We start from the raw sequence: 26,808 nt of genomic DNA, 5'->3' as shown, positions 1-26,808 counted from the left end.
AACTCTATGTCAAGAAGGTGTGGGGAATTCTAAGTGGTGGTGACATTCTTATGTTGGTGCTTATGTACTTCCAAATGATAGAGACAGTGGGTTTGGCAGGTTTTGTTAAAGAATCCTCGACAACCTGTGGATGGTATACACCGCAGCCATATTGCACTGCCACTGGAGGAAGGGAATGTACAGAGTGATGAATTTTTTGTCAATCAAACAGGCTACTTTGTCCTGGATGGTGTTAATTTACTTGTGTGTTGTTGGAACTGCACTTATCCAGGCAAGTGGAGAGATCGTCATGACATTGCTGATGTGTCTTGCAGATGGTGGAAGGATTCGGGAAGTCAGGAGTCCTTTGGTGGAGAATGCCCACCCTCTGATCTACTCTTGCATCAACAGCAATACTGTGTCTGGTCTAAGTTGATGATGGTAAGAACGTTGAATGTCAAAGAGAGGTGGATGAATTCTTGTTGGAGATAGTTGCAGTATGAGTAGCATTACACCCTTGAGCTGCCCTGCCATTCAGTAATACCAAAGCTGATCTAGTAATTTACCCCCAACTACACCGATTCCCAGTACTTTCATTCCCTCACGTTCCAAGATTCTCTCTCAGCCTTTAATATAATTAATAATTGAACATCCACAGATCTCTGAGGTAGACAATCCTGAAGATGCAAAATACTCAGAAGAAATTCCTCCTCATTACAGTCTTTAATGGGTGACCCTTTATTCTTACCACAATCCACCCAAGTGCAAATGTTGTCCAGGTCCTTCTTTATGTGGGTGTTTATGTGGGCTTGAACTGGTTTATTATTTGGAAACCTCCATAGTGTTGTGTGGTACTGCAATTGTGTTTTATGCAACAGACTTGCAACCGATCTGGCAGCGATAACAATATTTAAAAGACTTTTGGACAGGTACGTGGATAGGAAAGGTTTAGAGAATATGGGCCAAATGCAGGCAAATGGGACTAGTGTAGATGGGCATCTTGGTTGGCATGGACGAGTTGGGCCAAAGGGCCTGTTTCCGTGCTGTTTCACTCTGTGACTCTATGAACTATGAAACTTGTCTCCAGCTAACACTGAATCTACAAGGCACTGAGTCTTTTTCAGACAGCACAACCAGAAAGGGCCACCTATCTTCATCTACTGTTGTTAATGGCTGAGCCCTCACTCTTGCCCAATGAGGAGGATGGAGCAAGCCACCGTGAAGCCAGACACCACCCTCTCTGGACTATAAACAAGACCACTACCAGAGGAGCCCAGGCACTGGAATGATTATGTCACAGACTACACTAGTGCACACAGTTGATGTCATGTATTAACCTGAAATAATCCTGAGGCAAAAAATTTGAAAAATCAGTCACCTTCACAACACAATCAATGTGCTTCACAAGTAGTTCTGTAGCTGCAGCACAGTTCCGATTTTGGTCTCTACATTCTTGCCAAAGCAGTGCCTCACAGGCAGTGCTTCTCACTCAGGTGCACATATGAAAACTAATCCCTGAAAACAAGCTACAAATACATCCTCCTGGTTAGAGCCCTTCTCCCTCTCTTCCTCCTATGAGCTTCTGACAGGTTGTCCTGCTTCAAAAGGCCTCTCCCCCTCTTGCTTATCACGTTAGAAATCTAGAGGAACACCTAACAGAAAAATACAGCTACAGGTGAAAGAATATATGCCTAGAAACTGGACTACAGGCGTTTTTGTATGCTCACAGCACTGATGCCAAATCAAAAGTCGCAAATAAAATCACAAAATTGGCACATCCATGCTTTAGGAGATCACTTCTTTGATTTACACCCTTCAGAGATGTTAAAACCCAACCTGCACATAGATTGTCACTTATTGGACAGTCAGAACCAAAAGGCATTCATAAACCGAAACATGGGAAACAAGTTAATACTCTAACAGGGATCTCTCTATGGCAGCTGGTGGATGGGGTGGCATTGGAGCATCCTAAAACATGGGCCCTTTGAACTATGCGCAGGCCAATCCAGGGAGCCAAAAAGGGGATAAATGCCACCACCAGGTCAAGGAGGTCCTAGCCAAGGATGAGCTGGGGGCCACAATTATACACTATGAGTAACATTAATAATGGAATAAAATTCAGAAGAGACACAGAGAGATTTATTGTATAAAACGATATCCTAGGAATATCCCCTTAAACCATGTAGTTCTATAAGAATTGAATCCTACATTTTATTGTATGTAAACTGCAAAGCTTGTAAATCATGACCTTTTGATCAAAGTTCTGTTGTTAAGTCACTAAAACGAGCCAAGCACATTGATGACATCTCATGGGAAGAAAATATAACAAGTGAAACCTACATCAGGATGAATTGCAATTTCCCAATGGGTGGGACTTCTGTTAAAAATCAGTACAAGTACATCAATAATAAAAGCAGGAAATATTGGAAATAATCAGTAAATCACAAGGCATCTATGGGAAAAGAAACAGAATTAACACTTCAGGTCAAAGACCCTTCAGCAGAACTGGGAAGAAGAAAGTTAAGGGTGGGTGAAGGGGGATTTCTCTGATAGGGTGAAATCAGGGTGAATATGGGGATTAAGCTGTAAACAAGGCTATCCAGTCAATGAGTGAATGGGAGCAATTAGAGAGTGAGAACATAGACAGTCAGGCTAGGAATGTCCTCCACTTCCAGAGAAAGAAATGAAACAGAAATAAAAACAAACAAGCTGAGCCAATATCATAGATGGATGACTGATACACACAGAGAAATCAAATTACCTGAAGTTGTAGAGTTCAATATTGAATCCAGAAGGCTGCAACATGCCCAGACAGAAGATCAGGTCTGTTCCTCAGTCTTGCTTTGTGTCTCATTGTAACAGAGCAGGAGGCCAGAGACGGATAGGTCAGAATAGGAGTGGGATGGATAATTACAGTGGCTGGCAACAGGTAGCTCAGGGTTTCCCCTGCAGACTGAAAGCAGGTGCTCTACCAAGCCCAATCTGCATTCGGTTTCTCCAGTGGAGAGAAGACCACACACTGTAAACACCGGCTGCAGTACATCAGATCGGCACTTCATTGTTGGAAGCATTCTATTTCTGTCCTCCCCACTTAGATTTAAAAGATCTCACAGTACTACTCAAAGAAGAGTAAGGGAATTCTCGTGGTAAACTGGAAAACAATTATTGCTAAACCACCACCTAAAATGGATGATCTGTTATAATCTCATTGCTGGCCATGAATTTTGTTGTGCTGTGCTTTTTGCAAGACAGTAATAACTACAGTTCAAAATCAACTTAATTGGCTGTAAAACACCAGGGCACCCTGAAGTTATAAAGGCATTACATAAACACAAGTCATTCATTTCATAGCTGGCAAACTGTGCCATAACTTCAATGTGAAACCAGTGGAACAAAGCAAAGGAATGGCATTAGCAAATGTTTTTGTACAGAGCTTACACCACAGAAACAGACCATTTAGCTTAACTAGTTTATGCCAGATTTTATATTCCTCCAAACCAAAAGAAAAACTTTGGCCAAAATTCTTAATTTTTTAATTAAAATTATCTGCCTATTAACTCCATCATTCTTTTCAACTGGCCTGACAGAGGCCCTAGTCTGTACTTGACCTATTACATGATGTCACTTTTATCAATATACTAACTTGTCCCACTACTTTAAATCTGTGCAATATTTAAATTGGGTGTTTTGTCTTTTGTGAAGATTGGGGTTTGGCCTGCTGCCTGATAATTTAACCAAACAGCACAGAAAGAGCTGTGAGATGGCCCTACTTTTTTGCTCTTTTCACCATAACCCTGCAAATTTTACCATTTTGTAACATATACTCAATGCCATGGCATTGGGTATGTATTTTCTTGCACCACCTGTTCAATAATACATTACTGATCTTTTAACAGATACACCACACTATCTCAAAACTCAGATACAGAAGTAAAATAGTGCTCACAGCTGTGAGATTCCACACTGATTCTCTTCCACTCTATTACCTTGGTATAAAACCCACAGAATTATAGTTTAAGTTAACATTTTTACATAAAATTTAAACACAGAACAGGCTATTCAACTGACCTCTTCCCACAGATTTTATCTCTTTTCTAGCTTCCCCTTAAATGATTCTATGCTATGTGCCCTTACCACTCCTTATAGTTGTGCATTCCACAGTCTCAAGACTGTCCAGAAGGTTTTTTTTCCAAACTTTCCGTATTATAACTATTTGTCAGTATCTTGATTTCATGGGTCCTAGCTTTACACATGCCCAACGTCTGTTGGATCCTTTGTTTATTTACTTATACAAGCAGCAACACAGAGTCAGAGCTATGAACAGAAGATCCTTATTCTAGGCAACAGCACTCAATAGCAGTTTCTGGTTCAACAATGTACCAGAGTCATACCAAATGGCATATCAATCCTTAAAGGTACACATACATATTTACATACTCTAAACAACACAAATGAAAATCTTCCACATATTTTAACAACTTCCAGTGTTTTCCCAAGGATTCTGTTGATCGTTCATTGAATGATCTTACAGCTAAGGTTAAGAGCAAAACAGGTAGAGGTGTTCAAAATCATGGAAGATTTTGGTATAGCAGAGAGGAAAATATACCTTTAGTAACAGAGAGGACAATAACCAAAGGACACAAATTTGAGGTAATTGACCACGAACAAGAAATGTGAAAAGGGACATTTTATACCTCAAATGATGAGATCTGGAACACATTATTCAAGAGTCGGCACAAGAACATTTTTTTCAATTTTTAAAAAATAGGTATATATTACAAAATGGTAAAATTTGCGGTGCTATGGGAAAGAAAAGGAAAGTGGGGCCAAGTGATAGCTCTTTCCACATTGTATGATTCTAAATTATCATACATGAATTCACACATAAGATAGTAATAACATACTTACATTGTTATGCTCTAACAAATAATTTCTAGAAGTACCTGCAGTGGTGGGACTTAGGAAATGGACCAAACGCAGGAAATTGGGTGGGTACCATGGTCGGCAAGAACTCGTTGGGCCGAAGGGCCTGTATCCGTGTTGTATGATTCTATAAATGATTCCATTATTCAAGTTTGGAGAGAGGTTCTGAACAAAAGCTGCTATAGTAAATGTTTCTACATTAATGTACTAGATACAATCACAGAAACAGCTGGCAAAAGTAGAAAAAAAGAGCAGCAAAACAAAATCAAAATTTCCTAAGCTACTTTGTATTCCTTCTAAGGAGCCAACAGTTAATAAGACAGAGAGCAGAATGCCACTATCCACTATTGTTTATTGAGATTCATGCATGAGATTTTCTTTCTGCAATAGGCATTTGAAGAGGCATTTAGACAGATACATGAACAGGCAAGGAATTTAGGGATATAGACCACACGCATGCAGAAGCAGCACCATGTTCGGCACACACATCAGGGCTGAAGTGCCTATTCCAATGCTGAGCTGTACTGTTCTGTGATCTATGCAATAAATGGATCAAAAATTAGTTTAGTGCATAAAGAAAATATGGCAAGAACTTTTCCAAACTTCTTTCCAAATTCATTAAGTGGAGACTTCCATGTCTCCATTGCTTATAATGCTTCAGTATAAATGACTATTTGCCTGGCATAACAAAGTCTGTATATTGCATTTCCATGTTATCCTTTGTACAAAAGCAACTGATTGACCCATATTCATTCATAAAAGTAGACCATGTCACAGCTGACGTGATGGGGAAGCTTTGAAACAAAAACAAAGAAAATCAATGGGAAAACTACCACATGAGAACAATAAATCAACTGCAATGGCTGACAATGAAAGAGGTTAAATGAAGCTTACTTCTGTAAAGCTACATTAAATGTACTTTCACAATGGCATTTTGAGGGATTGGAAATCCTATAAAAATGTTTTCCAACGTGACCAGTTCCTCCAGATTCCCAGACAAGACTCAAATAAGTTTTCAACTTTCGAAGTAGAAGGTAAGATAAGATATCTTATTAGTCACATGTACATTGAAACACACAGTGAAATGCATCTTTTGCATAGAGTGTTCTGGGGGCAGCCCACAAGTGTCGCCACGCTTCCGGCACCAACATAGCATGCCCACAACTTCCTTACTCGTATGTCTTTGGAATGTGGGAGGAAACCAGAGCACCCGGAGGAAACCCACACAGACATGGGGAGAACGTACAAACTCTTCACAGATAGTGGCCGGAATTGAACCCGGATCACTGGCACTGTAAGAGCGTTACGCTAACCGCTACATTACCATGCCTGCCTACTACCGTGGCTACACATATATAGGTGGCATGATCAGCAAGTTTGCAGAAGGTCGTTAGAAAGTTACTAAAACTGAAGCCATTTTTTCAGACATCAGACTTTAAAGTTGCTTATAGTTGCAAGACGACCTTTGGAATAATGAGAAGCAAATTGGCCTGCAGCCTGAAATCTACAAGCAGCTGTAATTATCCCATGAATAACAACAGCAATTTACAATCATCTACAATTGTATGAGATTTACGGAAGCAGAATCAACTTGCAGCTAAGCATCGTAACACCAGCCCTGAGTATAAACCACCCACAAAGAAGATCAGGAGAAACCTGCTAGAATTAAAGATACTGCAATCGAGCATCCTTTGTAATATGTGATGAGGTCCCATCCCAGCCAATGCTGACCTCGCATATCCCTGCATTACAGTAATGAATACAACAACAATTATTTGCACTTAATTGTAGTATAACATCAAAGAAGTTTCACAGAATCATTATCAAACAGGAATTTGATACAGAGCCAGCTAGAGATAATAGGGTAGGTAACCAAAATCTTGATCAAAGAAAGAGGTTAAGGAACAACTTAAAAATAGCATGAAAGGTAGACAGGCAGATAGTTTGTGGGGTGGAGGAAGCATCTCAGAACACTGACTTGGCAGATGAAATCACATCCACCAATGTTGCGGTGATGGAAAGCAGACCACAATTGTTGGAACACTAAGATCTTACAGTTGGTTACATAGATAATAAAGTGTGAGGCTGCTGAGGATTTTAGAAACAGTTTGTTAGTTGTCTGCTAGACCATGACACACTGCTGCCATAAAAGCTAGTTTTTTTTGTTATCTTAATATACACACAAATGATAGTTTCGATCTTTTTGGTTCAGCATCATAACTCTGTATTTACCTAGTAAGCCATAGGAGGGTGCTGTTTAATCTTTGCTAAACTTGCCCGTTTTAAACCAGAATTAGATTACATTGCAGAATTGATAAATACTTCCAAATTTAGTGCAAGCAGTCTTTGCCATTTTGGCCCTTTCAAAATAAAGGTTAATAACTGAGTGTAATTTATAGCTGTTAATGGCATCTATTTTTACTGATATAGAATGATATCAATATGTAGATTTATGCGGTGCCCTCTACACTGGAGAAAGCGAATGCGGATTGGATGACTGCTTTGCAGAGCACCTGCACTTAGTCCACAGGAGTGATCTCGAGCTTCCCATTGCCTGCCACTTCGATCCTCCATCCCACTCCCATTCTAACTTGTCTGTCTACAGCCTCCTCCACTGTTGTAATAAGGTCCAAACTCACTATAGCAAACTAAAAGAACAGCACCCTATCTTCCCTCTAGACCCCCTGGAATGAACACTGAATTTTCCAACTTCAAGTAAACTGTTCTCTTTTCTTTATCGTGCTTGTGGCACTTTCTCGCCCAGTCTCTTTCAAATGTCTTGCTAATGGTCAGTATTCATGCTCCTTATCACCTGCTCTGTCTTAACCTATCTCCATATGGGCTTTTGTCTTGCTCCTCACTCCACCCCCCCCAATTAACTCTGCTTTCAAAGCTGTAACTGCTCCTCTCTCTCCCCCCCACCGCACCCCCCCCCCCACCCCGCCAGGAGGGTTGCTGACCCAAAATGTTGACTGGTTTCTCTTTCCACAGACACTGCTTGACTGGCTGATTTCCTCACACACTTCTGTTCTTGCTTCAGATTCCAGTATCTGCAGTTTTATTTGTTTTCCATTACTGTTGACTATGCAGAAAAGTTTAGAATGAAAGGTGGCGCTGTGGGTTAGTGTCCTTATAATACCAAGTCATACTCAATGCTTTCTTGACCCTGATCAGACATCTACCAGAACTCATTTTCAAAACCATATCATTTTCAGAACCATATCACTTTCCTTAACAACTGTCTCTTCGTCTTATTCCACTTGGATTCTAACTGAAATTCTGCTCTTCACATTTCAGATTCATCCATGAGTACAGATATCCATATATTCAGTGGTTCTTGAACACTAGTCTTGTTGCAACCCCTGACATCAACATTCAATGCTGTGCGATGACAATACAAGCTCTCAATTCTTCTCCTCAACCGCACCAACTTACTCAGTCCCAAAGCTATCCTGGTCCACAGTTCCATTTCATACTTTGCCTCATCTCATGCCTTTACTAAAGTCATTCTTATTCTCCTTCTGTTATTAAAAAGCAGAAGTCTCAGTTTCATCCCCTTGTATCCCCACCTCAACAAACCACAAACCTCAAATAATGAGCTCTTCCCATACCACCTTCACCTCTGCCACCACTTCTTCGCTAAGATTCTTCATCCTGCACATTGACCCCCTTCACTTGACTTCATAATTTCTGATTCATCTGAATCTTTTCCATTGGCCCCTCAATTTCTTGAGATTTTCCTTTACAAACTGACAGCGTGACACTAATCATCTCAATTTTTACATTCCATTCACTTCCTTTCACCTACCACTGCACGTATCCCTCCATCCCTGCTTGCCAACTTGCAGCACACATTTCACCAAGGTCCAACTTCAATCTTATTATTAAACCAGCAGACAAGGGTGGTACTATTGTTGTTTTGGCAGATCAACCTCCACTTTGCAATTCTCTAATATCATATCTCCCTCTGGATCACAAACATACCATCAAACATTAGGCCATCCTTTCACAGACAATCACTGATCTCATCTGCTCTGGAGATCATTGCAGCTTCATGATACCCCAACCAAGCATACTCTTCTCTCATTGTTTCAGTTTGTTCTTCCTCAACAGAACTCATAATTCTTGACTCTACTTTATCTCCCTTAATCCAATCTATTCCCATCTATATTTGCAAAACCTCTGACAGCCATTTCAAAAGGTTCCCATTTCCACTTTCCTGCCCCCAACCATCTCATTTTTATCACTGACATCCAACCCCTCGATAAATTCATTCCCCATCAGAATAGCCTGGGGCCCTTAGTCCATGTCTTCCTCCATGATCACCTCCATCAGGCTGAACTTGTTCTCTTATTGAACAACGACGTCTTTGACTCCAGTCATCTAGCAAGTACATAGAAGTACCCACAGGAACCAGTCTGGATCTTCCTATCTCTTCATGAGATATGTGGAACCTTCTTTCAATTACACTCAATTCTTTTGTTATCAATATTACCAGAAAAAGGGATAGTTGTACCAGTTGCACTTCTTTCTCTCACTTAAAACTAGAAAATTTCATCAACTCTTACAATAAGTTTCATCCTACCCTTTCACATCAGTGCTTCCAATACATGTTCCTCAACCCCTCCACCATAGGGGACATGGACCTTGACCATGTCCATTCATTTCCTGGATTTCTGCTATCACCCTTCCTCATCCCTTTCAGAACTCATATGGGATTATCCCTCTCCTAACTTTCCAACCCCTCAGCTGCCACATTCAATCCTCTGCCAGTTCCAATACCTCTAATTTATGCCACCATCAACACATTTTCTGCTCTTCCCTCTTAGCATTCCAAAGGAACTGTGGATAGTCTGGATCACACCTTAATTTCCATCAATATCCGCTGTCTCTTCCATGGCACTTTCCTGTCCAACCACTTGGGATGCAAACTTGTCCTTTGGCTTCCTCTTTCCCACCATTCAGGACTCCAAACAGTTTCCAGATGAAGTAGTGATTTACTTGCATAATTTTCCATTTAGTATCATCTACTTGCTTCTCATGATGTGGTCTGCTTTACAATAGGGAGACAAAATGCAGATTGGGTATTGTTTTGCTTTACCTCTCCATATAATCCTGAGTGATCTGCAGCCTCCAACACAGTTCCAATGAAACCAGAAGAATCATCATCTGTCTAGGTACACTGCAACTTCAACGTTGAGTTCAACATTATCTGCTTTTATTTCAAATTTCAATTACTCACAAGATTTACCTTTGGTAATTTCATGTAATGATTCTGCTTTTTCCTTTTATATCTCCCCTAAACCAATCTTTTGTTTCTGTACATGTGCCATTATCGTTCTTTTCCACCTTGCACTATTATCCATTTTTAATCATTTAATCTCTACTGTCTTTCACCCAATCAGGGAGGGAAGTGGAATATAAATAGCTCCATTTTGGCCATGGTGGGTACAATGGCCATGAACTGTCATTGTTCTATGATCCTCTCTTCCCCTCTCTACTTTCTCTCCATCTTAAAACCTGTTTTGTTCTAAGTGTCACAGTTCTGATGAAAGGTCAATAACCTGAAACTTTACAGAAGCTCCCTGATCTGTTGAGTATTTCCATAATTTTCAGTTTCAATTTCCTGCACAAGAAAGGGACTCAAATCCAACCATCAGTAACAGAGTCTGATGGCTGGAGTGATCTCCATTGGAAATTTGTTGCGACCAATTTTGTTTGCCTTCTGGAGAACGATTGCTTCAGTTGGTTTTTATTAAGAATGTAACTAAATCAATCAGCAGCCACTCTCTTGAACACTGCCCTTTCCCTCCTGCCTCTGTAATGCTCTGGTCATCAGAGCATCAAAACAAGTACAGTATACCTATTGAGTAATTGTTAATAATATATAACTGCAAAATACATGGCACTCTGTCAGACCAGGGTTCTATTCATAAATCACCAGCATCACTGCATTTGTCTTAACTGAGAGCCAAGTGTCTATTATCTGCCGATATTTTAAAAGGTGCATGACTAACAAATGTTGGCATTCAGAGGGGTTTGGATCTCCCTTGTACACAAATCAAGGAAAGTTAACATCAGTTACATCAGGAAATATATGCCTGCCTCAGCAGGAGTACAACAAAGGATCACTTGATTTATTTCTGGGAAGAACAGTTGTCCTACATGGAGAGGTCGAGTTGAATCAGCGTATATTCTCTGGATTTAGAAAAGTGAGAAATGATCATACCAAAACGTAACATTCTTAGAGGGATTGACCTGTTTCCTCACTTGAATCTAAATTAGTCACTTAAGACCCGAAATGAGGAGAAATTCCTTCACCCAGGGTCATTGAGAATCTTTGGAATTCACCACCCTACTCTGAAATAGATTTAACACCATTTGCCTTGTGTCCTGGCCAATATTCATCCCTTAATTAACAATATAACTAAATGACCATTTAATCAAGTAATTGCCTAGTTATTCTTATTCACTGCAAATTCTGAGCTGTAATTAATCCTTGAAATCAAAGTCAAAATAATCTCAGTTAATTGTACAGCAATGTCCATATAACCACTATGTGATATGTCCTGCTTTCTGCTATCCAATTGTGCCCACAGAGTGTTACACTAGTTTCAATAGAATACAAGCCCATGTCTTAAATTACTCTGCTAACAATTGCAGGGAAACAGCTCATTACAGTTGGGGGAACAAACATGGTTTTCAGATGGCTGCAGCACTGCAATTATTTCTTTCCATAATTCACGCTCTTTAATTCTTTGCCAAGCACAAACTGAGCCAAGCAAGGTGGATCTTGCAAAACCAGCTATGAACTATATTTTTCTAAACTGGGACACAGTTAGCAAGAGGGTTATGGATACTTAGTTGACAAGACTGAGATCAATAGAATATTTAAGACAAAAAGTTTCAAGGTAAATGAAGATAAGACAGGAAAATGCAGTTCATGTATTACAATTTTGATCTTATAACAGGCCAATGGTTTGCCCCTACTCTCACAACCAGCAAGCACCCCATTATTTTTTGCATAAAACCTGACCACTGATCTTTATGAAATACATTGCTCCATGTTATATTCTGATAAACCAACATACAGATATCTGTGCAACTGACTTCTAGTGTTATAACCCTCTGTATCACATGACCAGAATACTATTATTCTCTTATTAAACCATGCCATCCCAATTAGAATTAAGTATTGCCAGTGATATCGAGAAGATTTTCAAATACTACTGGGCCTGCACTCACCAAGCTTATTCCCCCCTCCTTTTGTAAAAGGACAGTAAAAGTTCCAATCCAGCAGAATTTGCCTGTCACTCCAACATCCCCTGCTTAGTGTCTACTACAACTTATCTAACTTACTGCATGATGTTACTGTTCTTGATTAAAATCAATGTCAGGAATCCCTCCCTTCTAATTTAACTCACTGACAGTTATCCAATGCACTTGATTTAACTCACTGACGCATGTTCCTCGACTTAACTCATTGCCAGACAAATGGCATTCTACAAGTAACTGACTGTTGGGTCCATTTTCTTCTATACAAGTGACAATTTACAACTTCTCATGCCATGTTCTACCAGGAGATCCAACATCCTTCATATAAGCCATTGATAAATGTCTATTGTTTCTTTGTCGTAACTTGTGGACAAACACTATCCCATATTTGTCCATTTGTTCTGTCCTAACCCCATGCTTGCTATCTTTTATCCTCAGGACACAGCTATTTGCTATATGTACTTCACTGAATAATTTTGGGTATCCTCTGTGTGTTCTACCTCACAGTATCCATGCAATTCATTATATGCTGGTCATTTAATTGCTCAGAACTTCTGGTCTCCTATAATAACTTTCTTTCAATTGTACATTAAACCAGGGCTCCATATCCTCTCAAGTAGATTTAAAAGATGCTACAAAATTTAAGTGATCTCATCATAATCACATGAGCTACCATCATTTACCTTCAATGTCATTCATGCAAACTTTCCTGTCACCTTGCACAGTATGCTGCATGTTAAAATATCTTCTAGTAACCAAATGGTTAATAAACCTCTGAAAATTTTGTTCAGTTTTGTGCAACCCAACCACTTTAGAACTGCAATGCAAACAACCAAACACCCATTTAATCAAATGATTGCCTGGTTGTTCTTACTCACTATAAATTCTGAGCTCCAATGAATCCTTGAATGCAAAGAGGTCAAAAAAAAACTCAGCTCACTAGACTGCTATGTCCATTTAAACACAATCTGTGGTGTCCTGCTTTCTGCCAGCCAATATTGCTGACAGAGGGATACACTAGTTTCAATACAATATGAAGCCCACATTTTAAAAGATATTCTGCTAACAATTGCAGGCAAATAGCATTTTATAATTACGGTTGCAGTACTGCAATAATTTATTTCTATGATTCTGGCTCTATCTAATTCTCTGCCATGCACAAACAGAGCCAAGCAAGATGGATTTTGCTAAACCAGCAATGAGCCATTTCTCACAAAACAGTGACAGAGTTAGTCACAACCAAGAACCGCCACCTGATATCCACAGAGATGCAGCCACAATGGCACTTACCTAGTCTGAAGCCACTGATGCAGGGTGATTGGAAATACTTTGCAATGCTTTTTTCCTAAATAAAGCTGAAGTACAGATTTCTTCCTTTGCTGTAACTAGAGAGTCTCTGTCTTCCTCTGCTTGTGGCAGTCTGGTAGTAAATATGCTTGCCAAGGAATTTCCTGAATGATAATCACATGAGGCTGAAGTCTCTGCAGCAGAGGCGAACTGAAAGACCAGCAAGTGGAATGCAGCAGGGAGCTCTGCCAGCCAGCCCTCGGCAACATGCAGCATTGATGAAGTAGCAGGATGTAAGCACAGCACGAATTGAGAATCAGTCCTCACTCCTCCTCCCTTCCCTGCCCCTCCCCTCTCTCTTTCCAAGGTCCTGACAGCTGATTGCTGTCCCCAGAAAGGCTGACTCATACTCCCTCTCACAAAGCCTTCGGCACTGCCGTTGACTGTCATTCCCATCGAATGACCAAGTGATTGCTGCAATGATATCAGAGCTTGCCAGTTCTCTCAGGATGGGAAGCTCCCTTATCTCTGGAGTCTGTTTCATTTTCCTCGAGGACTCTAGTGTGGGAAGTGGGAGTGAAGCTAGGGGGTGGGGGTCAGGCTGATGGTAGGCAAGGATGTTGGGAAGCAGACTACAACATTAGAAATTAGGAAAGAAAGTTATCAATTAATAGAGAAAGGAATTGAGACAACACTTTGACAGCTGTCAGTCTCTATTACTGTCTGCCTCCATGTAAAACAATGAACTCTCTTGCTGCTAAAGAGCAGTTTCTGACTGTTCAGCTCTGAGAATTTTATCCAGAACAAATTTTGTGATGCAGTGTTAAGTATAAGTGAATTCAAATAATTTTATTGTTTTGGTAACAATTGTGGTAGTTATATCACCACATTCTCAATTCCTTTCTTTGTTATAGTGGATTCACTGACCACTGTCTGTGGATTTACTAAATCCAATAACTGACTACTCTCCATGGATATGTTGTGTCAACTGTGATTCACTGTGAATCAGAAGGTTCTCGGTTCAACTCCCATGTTAGAGATTTGAGCATAATATTTTATGGCACATGAGTGCAGTACTGAGGGAGCCCTACAGTATCGTAGGTGCTATTTTCCCACTGGATTATAAATATGAGGCCTCATCTGTTTTCTTGGGCGAATATACAAAATCCCATGGTACTATTTGAGGAACAGCACTGGATTCACCCCTGAATTTATCCCTGAATGTGCATCACTAAAACAGATCCCTTGATTACTATTTTGATATTTGTTGTGCACGAACTGTCTGACATGTATTTTCTTTATTATACAACAGTGACAACATTTCATAAGTCCCTCATTTTGGATGTCCTAAGGTGATGAAAGGGTCTATATAAGGGCAAGAATTTCTTTGAATGAAGCCTGACCTCAACCCCTTTTTATAGGGATCATAGTTACCCTTTGGCAAACTACTCTCACCATCACCTAAGTCAGCAACTAACCCATAGCTTAAAATTGTAATGAATCAGATACTTCTGTTCCCAATGAGTTAAATAAACAGTATTTAACCTGATCTATTAGGTGACTGGAGCAACCACTGTTCACTGATTGACCATTTACCTCAAACAAAAACAGAATTAATCAATTAATTTTTGCCTTCTGCAAGTCCAGAGATAAACAATGCAGTTGTCAAATGAAAACAAAGTCAATGACTAACAATAATCTACAAAGATACTGGATTCAACTATTGCCCCTGTCCATCAAGAGTGTAGAACCAGTATTGACACAGTTGGGAGCAATTTAACAAGCATCTTTAGGATGATTGAAGACACCATGAGGCAATGATAATAAGGTACAAGGAAATGATTGTGGACTCAGGAAGGGGAAGTCGGGAGAACACACACCAGTCTTCACCGAAGGGTCAGCAGTGGAAAGAGGTGAGCAGCTTCAAGTTCCTGGGCGTCAACATTTCGGAGGATCTATCTCAATCCATCAGAGGATGTGCCTCAAGAAGGCGGCATCCATCATTAAGGACCCTCAGCATCCAGAACATGCCTTCTTCACGTTACTACCATTGGAGAGGAGGTACAGGAGCCTGAAGACCCACACTCAACATTTCAGGAACAGCTTCTTCCCCTGCACCATCAGATTTCTGAATGGTCTATGAACACTACCTTGCTATTCCTCTTTTGCACTATTTATTTACTTTTGTAACTTATAGTAAGTTTTATGTTTTTATGACCTGCACTGTACTGCTGCCACAAAACAACAGATTTCATGACATATGTCAGTGATAACAAACCTGATTCTGATTCAATGTACTGTTGTTTTCTGATATGTAGACAGGATTCAGGATTCTTCATTCCTATTCCTGCTACATTCATCTGGATTTTGGGTGACAGATGTTCCAGAAGACCCACTGCCATCTTTCTTCAATATGCCTATCCAAAAACAATAAACCTATTCACAGTGGGCTGTCATGATTGCGAACCCATATAATGTATGAATCCATATGATCCATTACTGCAATAGCAACAAATGACAGAATGAACACCACATTATCCAATGTTCCAGCACAAGACGGGTATAATCAGCTCCACACTGCTGCTGCAGCCTCGCAGGAGCCTTTTTCTACTTCCCTCCCTCCATCCCACACACAAGTATCATAACAACCTTGGATGGGTTCCTCAGTGAAGGTGTAAACCGTGGTGGGACTCTGACAGATTTGTAGTTATTAGGTAATGCCAGGAAGTCCACCTGTGTCCGTGATGGAGAAGTTGAATTGGTGTGAAGCTCACTGTCCCAACTTTGAGCTGGGGTTCAGCCTGAACACTAAGTCTTCACATAATGAGGGAAAACTGGAGAAACAAAGTCTACCAAATCACTAATCTAGAGGTTAACAACATATGGGCAATGTGATGGCAAATAAGGCTAACATGACAAGGATGACAAGAATCTTTCCTCCCACAGTTTTTGCCTCCTTCTCCTTAATATCCACTGACAGGGCAGATGGCATCATGGTTTAATGTTGAATCTGAATGACAACTCACAAGACTGTTGGCCAAGATTACCCCCACAATTCTCAAGGAAATGAGGCTGAGAGAAAATGACAGACAGCTGACAAAAATAAAAAAAGAGCAACAAACAATCTGCTGGAGGAATTCAGTGTGTCGGGCAGCATCTGTTGGCGGGGGGGGGGGGGGGTGAATTTGTCGATGTTCTGGGTTGAAACCCTGCATCAGGACTGGTCCTGATACAGGTTTCGACCAGAAACATCAACAATTCCTTAATCTCCAGTGCCCGACCCACTGAATCCCTCCAGCAGATTGTTTGTTGCTCCAGATTCCAGCATCTGCAGTCCCTTGTGTCTCCAATAAGAAATCAGAACCTGAGATGCGAGGTGCAGAGATGAAACCTGCAGATAATTTATTTTCTCCTTTTCTCTGTGAGCTAGAAATTCCATTTCAGCAGTGCTGGCGAACCCACACACTTGAGCAACACTGTGCTTTCCAAACATCGAGAATGTATGAATTATTCAAATAAACCCACTCTCCAGGCAATGTTGATGTATTAATCTCCCACTGGCACCGTATCTGTTACTATTATTGCTAAATGATGAAAGAAGGGCATCACTTCCCAACCTATCCATGTGTCCACTGATCAAACACCTGCTGTCCCACCCGTGGCAGAGTCTACAGCGATCATATTGGCTTCATCAACCACCTCAGAAATGGAAGCAAGACATCCTCAAACCTGAGGGCCTGTCTAAGAAGAAGAATTGAAAGCAAAAGAACTACAGATGCTAGAACTCAAATAAAAACAGAACCTGCTGAAGATACTCACCAGGTTAGGCAGCATCTATGGAACAGAAACAGAGTTAATATTTCAAATCCATAACCCTAGAGCAGAAGCCATCATTTCCACTGACCTGGAACGTAAACTGTTTCTCTCTCCACTGATGTTGCCTGACCTGCTGAGTATCCTGTTCTATTTTTTGTTCTAATCTAAAAAGAATGCTTCACTGTAACTTGCACTGAAATAAATCTCATTAAAGCATTCGATTTAACCACAATCTCTACTCTGAGTTGGTTCCTACTAAAGCTGTCCACAATGGATTAACCCTCTGCCATTAACTCCATTTGATTATGGATTTATATTCATTTGCAGGCGGTTAATTTCAAAGCATTATTACACTTGAGGGCTGAAAGAACTCTGCAAACTGTAGTAACATTTCAAACAGTTCATTTATAGCTGTATTTTACAATTTCCTGCCTGTATTATCCTTTAAACCTTGCAGCCACCTGCAAACCTTTGCATGAACTTTATAACTAACTGCACACCATGTTCAACAATTAGTAACAACTCCTAATCTACTCAACAAAATGATAAAGTTAATAGATGCTGGTTGTGGCATTAGGAAGGATTCCAGGTGGTAGAAGTGACACATACATGCACAGAAGGAGCAAGTATTCAGAGCGATGTGATGAGTTGAGAGATGACAGACCTCGTCTATCAGCTATGCACAAACATCCCAACTAATCTTGACTCTTAGTTGGTTGTAGTGGTGGTGACAGTCAAGCAGGAGCACTCAATGGAAGGGCTTCTGATTCTAATCCTACCGCCATCTGCCACAGAGACAATACCATTGTGCCAACTTGTGATGACCACACAGGAAAAAGAAAAATTAGCAAGAAATGACATAAGAGCACTGATATTTCAAGTATTGCTTGGGTTTGTGGGATTCCTGCTAAACCTGTATTCATGCTTGGTTCCCATTAAATTTGAATAGGAGTCTATCCACCAACTAGAATTTACAATTGCAAATAGTTTCTGGAATACTGTTCAATCTGATTAAAGGTTTGTGAGTCAGGTTCACCATACTGTTTACCAGTGGAGTCCCAGATGCTCAAAAAAGATGTTTAGGATCTTCAAAGAGAACCATGCAAGCTCAGGAAATGAAGGTACACCTATTTATTCAAAATGTAGGGTATCAATGGCTATATATTCAGTCAAGTACAATCAACGAGCCCTGAACTTGCAGTCTGGAGTTGAGCAAAACTGTACCATCACACCAAACCTCTTCCAAATATCACTCTATTCAATACCGCATTTCACCCCCAACAATCTTCCCATTGAAGTGGAGCTGATGTCAAAGACATTAAATTATCTTCACTGTTCAACCATTATCGTCTCCTTTTCAGAACCAAGATCACCCCAACTTCAGTCATCAAATCACAGTAACTAAGATGTTTGCTTATATTCACATTTGGAAACTGAGTTCCAAATCATCTTCAACTCCCGCACGGAAGCTATTCCAAAGGATGGGCCCCATATTAAAACTCTGGAAGATTATAACTTCTGTGCCAACTTACCACTGCCACACTCAATAAAGACAATCATGATCTACAATAAGACCCTGGAAAACATGAATCACACTTCATATCTCAAGAGCTATCAGTGAAAGCAGACAATGAAATTCATCACCATCCCAGGTAGCCAGCAGAACCATCGGTCAACCAAGGAAAGAAGTGTTCAAAGACCAAGAACTTAAATGTGGCACCAATTTCATAGTCAATCCCACCCTCCTCTAGACTTTGGATAAATGGATACTCTACAGTAATACCTCAAGGCACACTCAGCAAAATCTCCAAATCCATTGAAAGAATATTCAAATCAATGTCAACATCTTCTCCTAGACCAGTATCCCCAGAATCAAGGCTCTGATTATGTTCACGCAGAACAGGTGGGCAGGCAATGTTTTCTACATGCCTAGCATGAGGCTCCTAAAACAAGGTCCTTGCCTCACCCTTAATCCATCCCTGCCCATCACCAATGCACATTTTCCATGTCTATGTACTTGTCATAACTTCTGTATCTGATGAAAGCTTGCTCATTGACAGAAACATAGGCCATATCTTGTCTCAAAAGCAGACAGTTTTGCAGCCAGGAAAGCTGAAGGAATAGGTTTGCTAACTCTCATTCCCTCCTAAATTTCTTGTGATGGAAGGTTGGGTTTGGGATGGATTGAGACTGAAAGCCTGAGGAAAGGACAAAAACTGGACTGGAAGGAAAAATACATACCAGACATAACATTGGGATGTGTACAGACTGATCAGAAGAGTTGAGATTTGAATGGCTGACGGCTACCTGATCAAAATGAGCTACATAAAGCAGGTAAATGGTAAGGTGTTCACCAACTGGATCTAACCATTCTTGCCTCCCTTTACTTTCCAGAGGCATCACTGCCTGGGGTTAAATTTTAAATGGTGCTTTAATAATGAGGTATGAAGTACGATTATATTATTTAAATGAATAATCCACCTTCTGGGAACAGGTTGCTTAATTGACTCCTTCCCCTACCCTGCATCCCATTGTCTAATAAAATTGGTAGTGGGCAGGTTGGAGGTGGACTGGGAGCAGGATTCAGATTTTTAATATCTTTACATTCCACTTGACATAAACCTATCCTTAATGTCGTGTTAAAATTATCCCTTTCAATTTTGTTCCCCTCTTTAATGATACTGCTTATCTCCCTGAGAGTTTCCAACATTTTCTGAATTTATTTCAGATTTCCAATATCCACATTGCTTTGCTTTTGTTAACATGAGCTTTGTTGCTGGGAATTCCTCATTCGAACATACATGAGATATTTTCTGCAAATTGTGGGAAGTTGGGAACATCAGAGTTAATGTCAACTGTGATTCAGTGCTTTGCACTAATACTTCTGATAATGGATTCAAGTCCCATCCCAGAACTTGGAGCACAAAGATCTGATCAGACACTCCTAAGCAGTACTGAGGAAGCTCTGCACAATCAGATATATTTGCTGAGAAGTTCATCCCTGGTCAGTAAGAAGTGCTATTTCATCAGAATCAATCGAATAAATTTTGGAGGTAGAGTACAATACATTGCTGCAATTGTATTATATTCTTTCGACATAACAGGAGACCATGCAGCACACTGAGTTCATGGCAGCTCTCAAAGTAATCCCATTCCCCCACTTATTTCCATGCAATTTATTTTCTCTCACGCACCAGCCAATTAACCTACCAACGAGCATAACTTTGGAATGTGGAAGGAAACCAGAGCTCCCCAGGGAAACTCATGTCACAAGGAGAACATACACATTCCATGTAGACAGAACTGAAGGTCAGAATCATGCACAGGTCACTGGAGCTCTAAGGCTGCAGCACTACCTGCCGCACCACAGAGTTGCATTCAGTGCTATATAATTTACAGGCAATTTTTAAAACTAAATCGTGAAATCATTGTTAATTCACTAAGATGGATACAAAAGGTTCCATGGCAATGTGCAAAGCAGGAGGATTCTCCAGAAGTTTTGAAGAATTATTATTCCCTGACCATTGTAAATAAAATGATTAACCTGATTACCATCAAGTGATCATGTGTGCAAATGGCTGCCATGTTCTATACATTATAACAGTGAATACATTTACTTATGTGTAAAAGCACTTCTGGTTGTCTTGAGGTTTGAAGGACGCCATACAATTATAAGCACTTCTTAGTCTTATGAAAGTAACACCATGGGATTAAGGTACTGAGCTGTACCAGTGGTGAGGAAACACATATTAGGAAACTGTAGGCATTCTGCTCGTGATCTGCTGCCCATTTCAGAAATTCCCAACCCTGATATGCACTCAGAAAATTACCTCACACAAGTTCAAAGTTGTTGTTGAAGATAGTGGTCAAATGGTAAACACTTTCACAGTGCAGACCTCTGTTATTTCATCATTAGCACATGCAATGGACGAGGTCAATTCCTGTGCTAAAATATTAGACATTGGTCTCCCTGTTCCCACTAAACTCCAGGACTCCAACTCCTCAACTGCACCAGCACCAGGCCCTGCTTCTCAATCCCAGGCCCAAATCTGTCTTCTATCTAATCTCAGACCTGATACCCCCTCCATTCAGGCCTCCAAACCATTGCCTGTAGCTACCAGACACTCGGTAATTCTCTTCAAACCCACACTAACTTTTTCAAGCAATATTAGTAAAAGAAGTATTCCTGTGTGTCTCATGTCACTGTCATGTATGTATAATAATCAATATACCATTGAATATGACATTCACATTTCTTTTGTCCATTTTTGGGGATCAGAGTGTCCCTGTAAACCCTGCATTTATTGTCCATCCGTAATTGCCCTTGAGAAAGTGGTGGTGAAAAAATGAAACTATCCATATCTGCATGCTGAAATACCTCGGCAACATTCAAGAAGAGCTAAAGTGGATGATAACATTTACATCACACCAACGCCTGACCAGTGACCATCTTCATCAAGACAGGGTCCAACCATCAATACTTGACATTCAATGGCATTAAATCCCTACCATCAAATTCCATGACATTACCACTGACCAGAAACTTAATTGTTTCAAAATAATACGGCTACAAAACAGGTCAGAGGCTGAGCATCCTATGACAAGTGACTCACCTCCTTATTCCTCAAAGCCTTTCCACTATCTACCAGCTATATTCAGAAGTTTGGCAAAATAACCTCCATTTGCCTGGATAACTGCAGTTCCAAGAACATTTGAGAACCTCAGCACAATACAAGACAAAGAAGCCTAAATGACTAAAATAACATCCACCACACTCAGTATTTTCATCCTCTTCTACTGGCTTAACATAGCTGTAATGTGTATCCTCCACTAAATGCACTTCAGGGGCTCAACAAATCTACTTCCACAGCTCACACCTCAATCTCTACCACCAAAAGTGTCAGCAGCAGGAGGCTCACATGAACATATTCACCAGCAGGTTATCTTCCAAGTCACATACCATCCTAACTTAGAAATATTTTATTGATCTTTCATGCACAATGGGTCTAAATCCTGGAACTTCCTACCCGACGCAACTGTGGGGAATGTAGAGGTTCATGGTAGCAATTCACCATTATCTTAAGGGTAATTAGGAATGGAAATAAGTAACCAGTAAATGAATGTACTCCTACTGATCCATGGGAGGGCTGCACATTGGACATCCATCATCTAAAAGTATTCTGTATCCAGTTAGTCTCCCAGCTCACCCAAGTTGGAAAAGATAACGGAGCCCATAGCCTATGCAGGATCGATATGAGCACTACGGAGAGCTGCAACGATTGACCCCACAAGCTCCAACAGAGCATGAGAAGTCAGCTGCAGCGTTCAGAGAAGAGGCCACATGTTTTTCTCCATTCAATTAAGAGATTCAAAGTGAGAAGAATGGGTAACAATTGTGCTCTCCAATTGTTTATTTTTAAATTCCTGTGGAGTTTGGGCAGAGGATTGATGAATTCATCAAATCCAAGTCTAATTTTCCCCAAGTTATTAAATCAGTTCAATTCGTACCAATCTAGTCCATTTACACCCAGTTCATGCAAGTTAAATTGAGATATTCTATACAGTAACATGCTTCAATGATAACAAGTACCTGTGTAAAGAAAGGAGATAGCAAAAACCCTCAAGAATCATAAAGTGAGCACGGCAATGGATCAAACCCAAGCAGACCATCCTGTGCAGCGGCAACCGAAGGAATAGTTGCAGTTCTCACTTCAGGTCCATCGGTGTCCAGCAGATACAATAAATACTGGCTCAATAATTATCTGCATGAGGAACTACGAAATATATACATATATATTTACGGTGAATATGAAACTATGAAGTAACATAAGTTTAAGTCAACTGTGACAATAAAAAAGGTATCTTCTCAGCTTTGAACGAAGTTCATCCACTTTCCTCATTGTCATTGACTGTTTTATACTCTAGAAGTTAACCATTGACTCTCAACAACCCTTTAAATAAAAAGGTTCACTGAACTCTCCATTGTCATCTTTTTGAACATTTGCCAAAGCAGCCATGTGTCAGTGATCATTACAGGGTAGAAAGTCGGCACATTTGAAAAAACATCACAACTTTTATTGGTCATAATCTATGGGTGATCTTTATATTGTCAACTAGAAAAAAAAATTTAAATGATTGTGAAAAGAGCCAGGAAGTTTAAAGCCATTATGGGACTTACAATGGCAGCTTTCGCCTTTGACATACCCTGTGGAAAGAAAAAATCTCTTCATTACAAATCTTAATTGTTTTTGAATTCCTTAATGCCTGATATCCAAACATGATTAACAATGCTTTGAAAAGTATTGATTATGACAACAATTTATCCTTCATTATTATAAGTAGCATAATGTGTTGTTTCCTTTGTGTACGCAGTATTTCAGTCTGTTCAACTTTTTCTCATAGCCACCACCTTTCTAATCTGACATGATCATTGTCAAATTCTTCCCCACCCTCTCTGATACCTCTATATCCTTTTCATAAAAAGATCATTTTATTAAACTTTATTTTATTAAACATTTTATTCACACCATTTTATTAAACTTTAAAATGGAAGCAAGGCGAATTTCTTCCAAAATGGGCCTAAATCTACCCAAACTGTGTATCTGTCCTTCACATTTAGAAACCGAATCCCCAGAGCACAAAGTCACCATCATTTAAGAGAACTGTGGCAGTAAGGGATCTAATTCAATAGTAACTGTTCCCCACCTGACATGTCAGCAGTGCTTTCAAAGTTTTGAAAGGATGTTTTAGAAGGATGTGTCTTTAAATTCATGTCTGCAAAATTCAACTTTTGGAGTGTTCTTAGATCTCCAAAATGGCTTTGAAAGGGAGAATAACACTCCACCTGTATGAATCCCCACAGCATCTGACAACCCTGTGATCTCTGTCTCTGTCAGAACATCCTTTAAGAGGGTAAACCCTCGCCCTCTCTGTCAGGCCCGACGGTGTACCTGGCCAGGTACTGAAAACCTGTGCCGACCAACCAGCTGGAGTGTTCAAAGACATCTTTGACCTCTCACTGCTGAGGTCTGAGGTTCCCACCTGCTTCAAAGGGACATCAATCATACCAGTACCCAAGAAGAACAAGGTGAGCTGCCTCAACGACTACCACCCGGTTGCACTCACATCTACCGTAATGAAGTGCTTCAATAGGTTGATTATAGCTAGAATTAACTCCTACCTGAGCAAGGACCTAGATCCACTGCAATTCGCCTACTGCTGCGAAGGGTCTACTGCAGATGCAACCTCACTGGCTCTCCACTCTGCTTTGGAGCACCTAGACAACAGTAAAACATACTGTTTATCGATTACAGCTTGGCGCTCAACATCATCGTCCCCCCAGTACTAATCACCAAGCTTCAAACCTGGGCCTCTGTACCTCCCTCTGCAACTGGATCCTCGACTTCCTTATCAGGAGACCACAGTCAGTGGGGATTAGAAATAACATCTCCTCCTCGCTGACAATCAACACAGGTGCACCTCGAGGCTCCTTGCTTAGCCCACTGCTCTACTCTCTCTGCACTCATGGCTGTGTGACTAAGCACAGCTCAAATGCCATCTATAAATTCACCGATGACACCTCTGTTGTTGGCAGAATCTCAGATGGTGACAAGGAGACGTACTGGAGTGAGATAGATGGGCTAGTTGAGTGGTGTCACAACAACAACCTTGCACTCAACGTCAGCAAGACCAAGAGATTGATTGTGGACTTCAGGAAGAAGTCAGGAGAACACACACCAGACCTCATTGAGGGGTCAGCGGTGGAAAGGGTGAGCAGCTTCAAGTTCCTGGGTATCTACATCTCAGAGGATTGATCTTGGGCCCAACACATTGATGCAATCATGAAGAAGGCACGCCAGCAGCTTTACTTCATTAGGAGTTTGAGGAGAATTGGTATGTCACCAAAGACTTAGATGTTTCTATAGATGTACGGTGGAGGACATTCTGACTGGTTGCGTCACGGCCTGGTATGTAGGCTCCAATGCACAGGATTGCAGGAGGCTGCAGAGGGTCATCGACTCAGCCAGCTCTATCATGGGCACAACCCTCCCCACCATCGAGGACATCTTCAAGAGGCTGTGCCTCAAGGCAACGGCATCCATGACTAAAGACCCTCACCATCTGGGACGTGACCCCTTCTCGTTACTACCATCAGGGAGGCGGTACAGGAGCCTGAAGACTTGCACTCAATGATTCAGGAATGGCTTCTTTCCCTCTGCCATCAGATTTGTGAATGGTGGGAGTCAAACTTGCATCTGCAGGTCATTGCTCATGGTTACTGGTCCATAAAGATAATGCACTATGCCACTGTTCCCTTACTGTATGCCCTGCTGAGAGGCAGTGAACCCAAACAGTGCAGAGTACGTAGCCTTCCTTGGCCATGACACTCATCTAGCACAGTTACAGTTTTACTCAGAGTTTAAAATTGGTATAGCCTGACTCCATAAAGTTTATGTATTAAAGAAAAATTCAGGCTGTGCAAATTTTTATTAAATTTCATGCTGGTGATCATGTTTGTATTTGTTGTTTCCTCAGTACTAAAAGAAACAGTTGTTTAAATCCAGCTTAGTATGGATCATTAGCTTAGTATGCACCCCAGACATTCTCTCTTCTCCCCCTTCCCATCTTGAAAAAGACAAAAGCTTGAAAGCACGTACCACCAGGTTCAAGGACAGTTTCTATCCTGCTGTTATAAGACTACTGAACGGTTCCCTAGTACAATAAGATGGAATCTTGACCTCACAATCTACCTTGTTACGACCTTGCACCTTATTTTCTACCTGCACTGCACTTTCTCTGTAACTGTAACACTTTATTCTGCACTCACTATTGTTTTACCTTGTGCTACCTCGATGCATGGTTGTAATGAATTGATCTGTATGGACGGTATGCAAGACAAGTTTTCCACTGTACCTCGGTACATGTGACAACAATAAACCAATTTATCATTTTTTTTAATGTAGTGGTAGAGTTTCCACTCACTCACTTTGTCTTCTTTCAAAGATATTCACGACATCATGGAGATGAAGAAGGGTACCTCAACACACGTAACAACATAAGAAGAGGATCAGGCCATTCAGTCCACTGAAGCGATTTTGCTATTTAATTAGATTCTGATTGATTTGCATTTTAACTCCACTCGCTTCAATTGATTGTAGTTTATCTAGGTCTCCAAAAATGCCACCTGTGAAGGTTTTTCATATGAACTGAACTGTTTTTGCGCACTTAACTTGATCATACTTCAGACCAGAAACCTAGTATTTCTTACATGTTCTACCATAAAGGTCATTGATTACTTTCTGTTGGAAATCATCAGGGCAGCAACTTAGATTCTGATTGATTTGCATCTTAACTCCACTCGCTTCAATTGATTGTAGTTTATCTAGGTCTCCAAAAATGCCACCTGTGAAGGTTTTTCATATGAACTGAACTGTTTTTGCACACTTAACTTGATCATACTTCAGACCAGAAACCTAGTATTTCTTACATGTTCTACCATACAGGTCATTGATTACTTTCTGTTGGAAA

At 40.5% G+C, this 26,808-nt stretch overlaps 1 protein-coding gene across 1 annotated transcript in view; it reads right to left on the bottom strand.

The window, feature by feature from the left end:
* Window positions 1-13,708, bottom strand: part of LOC127579347 (apoptosis-inducing factor 3) — a 98,913-nt gene extending 85,205 nt beyond the window's left edge. Inside the window, exon 1 of the mRNA XM_052032082.1 lies at window positions 13,468-13,708. The gene's annotated coding sequence lies outside the window, so the exon portion shown is untranslated. The remainder of the gene's footprint in view (window positions 1-13,467) is intronic.
* Window positions 13,709-26,808: the final 13,100 nt, after the last annotated feature.

The sequence above is a fragment of the Pristis pectinata genome, chromosome 17 (genome assembly GCF_009764475.1).
Source record: "Pristis pectinata isolate sPriPec2 chromosome 17, sPriPec2.1.pri, whole genome shotgun sequence".
Taxonomy (NCBI): Eukaryota; Metazoa; Chordata; class Chondrichthyes; order Rhinopristiformes; family Pristidae; genus Pristis; species Pristis pectinata.
Note: the sequence above shows the minus strand (reverse complement) of the source record. Positions and strands in the feature narration are given on the sequence as shown.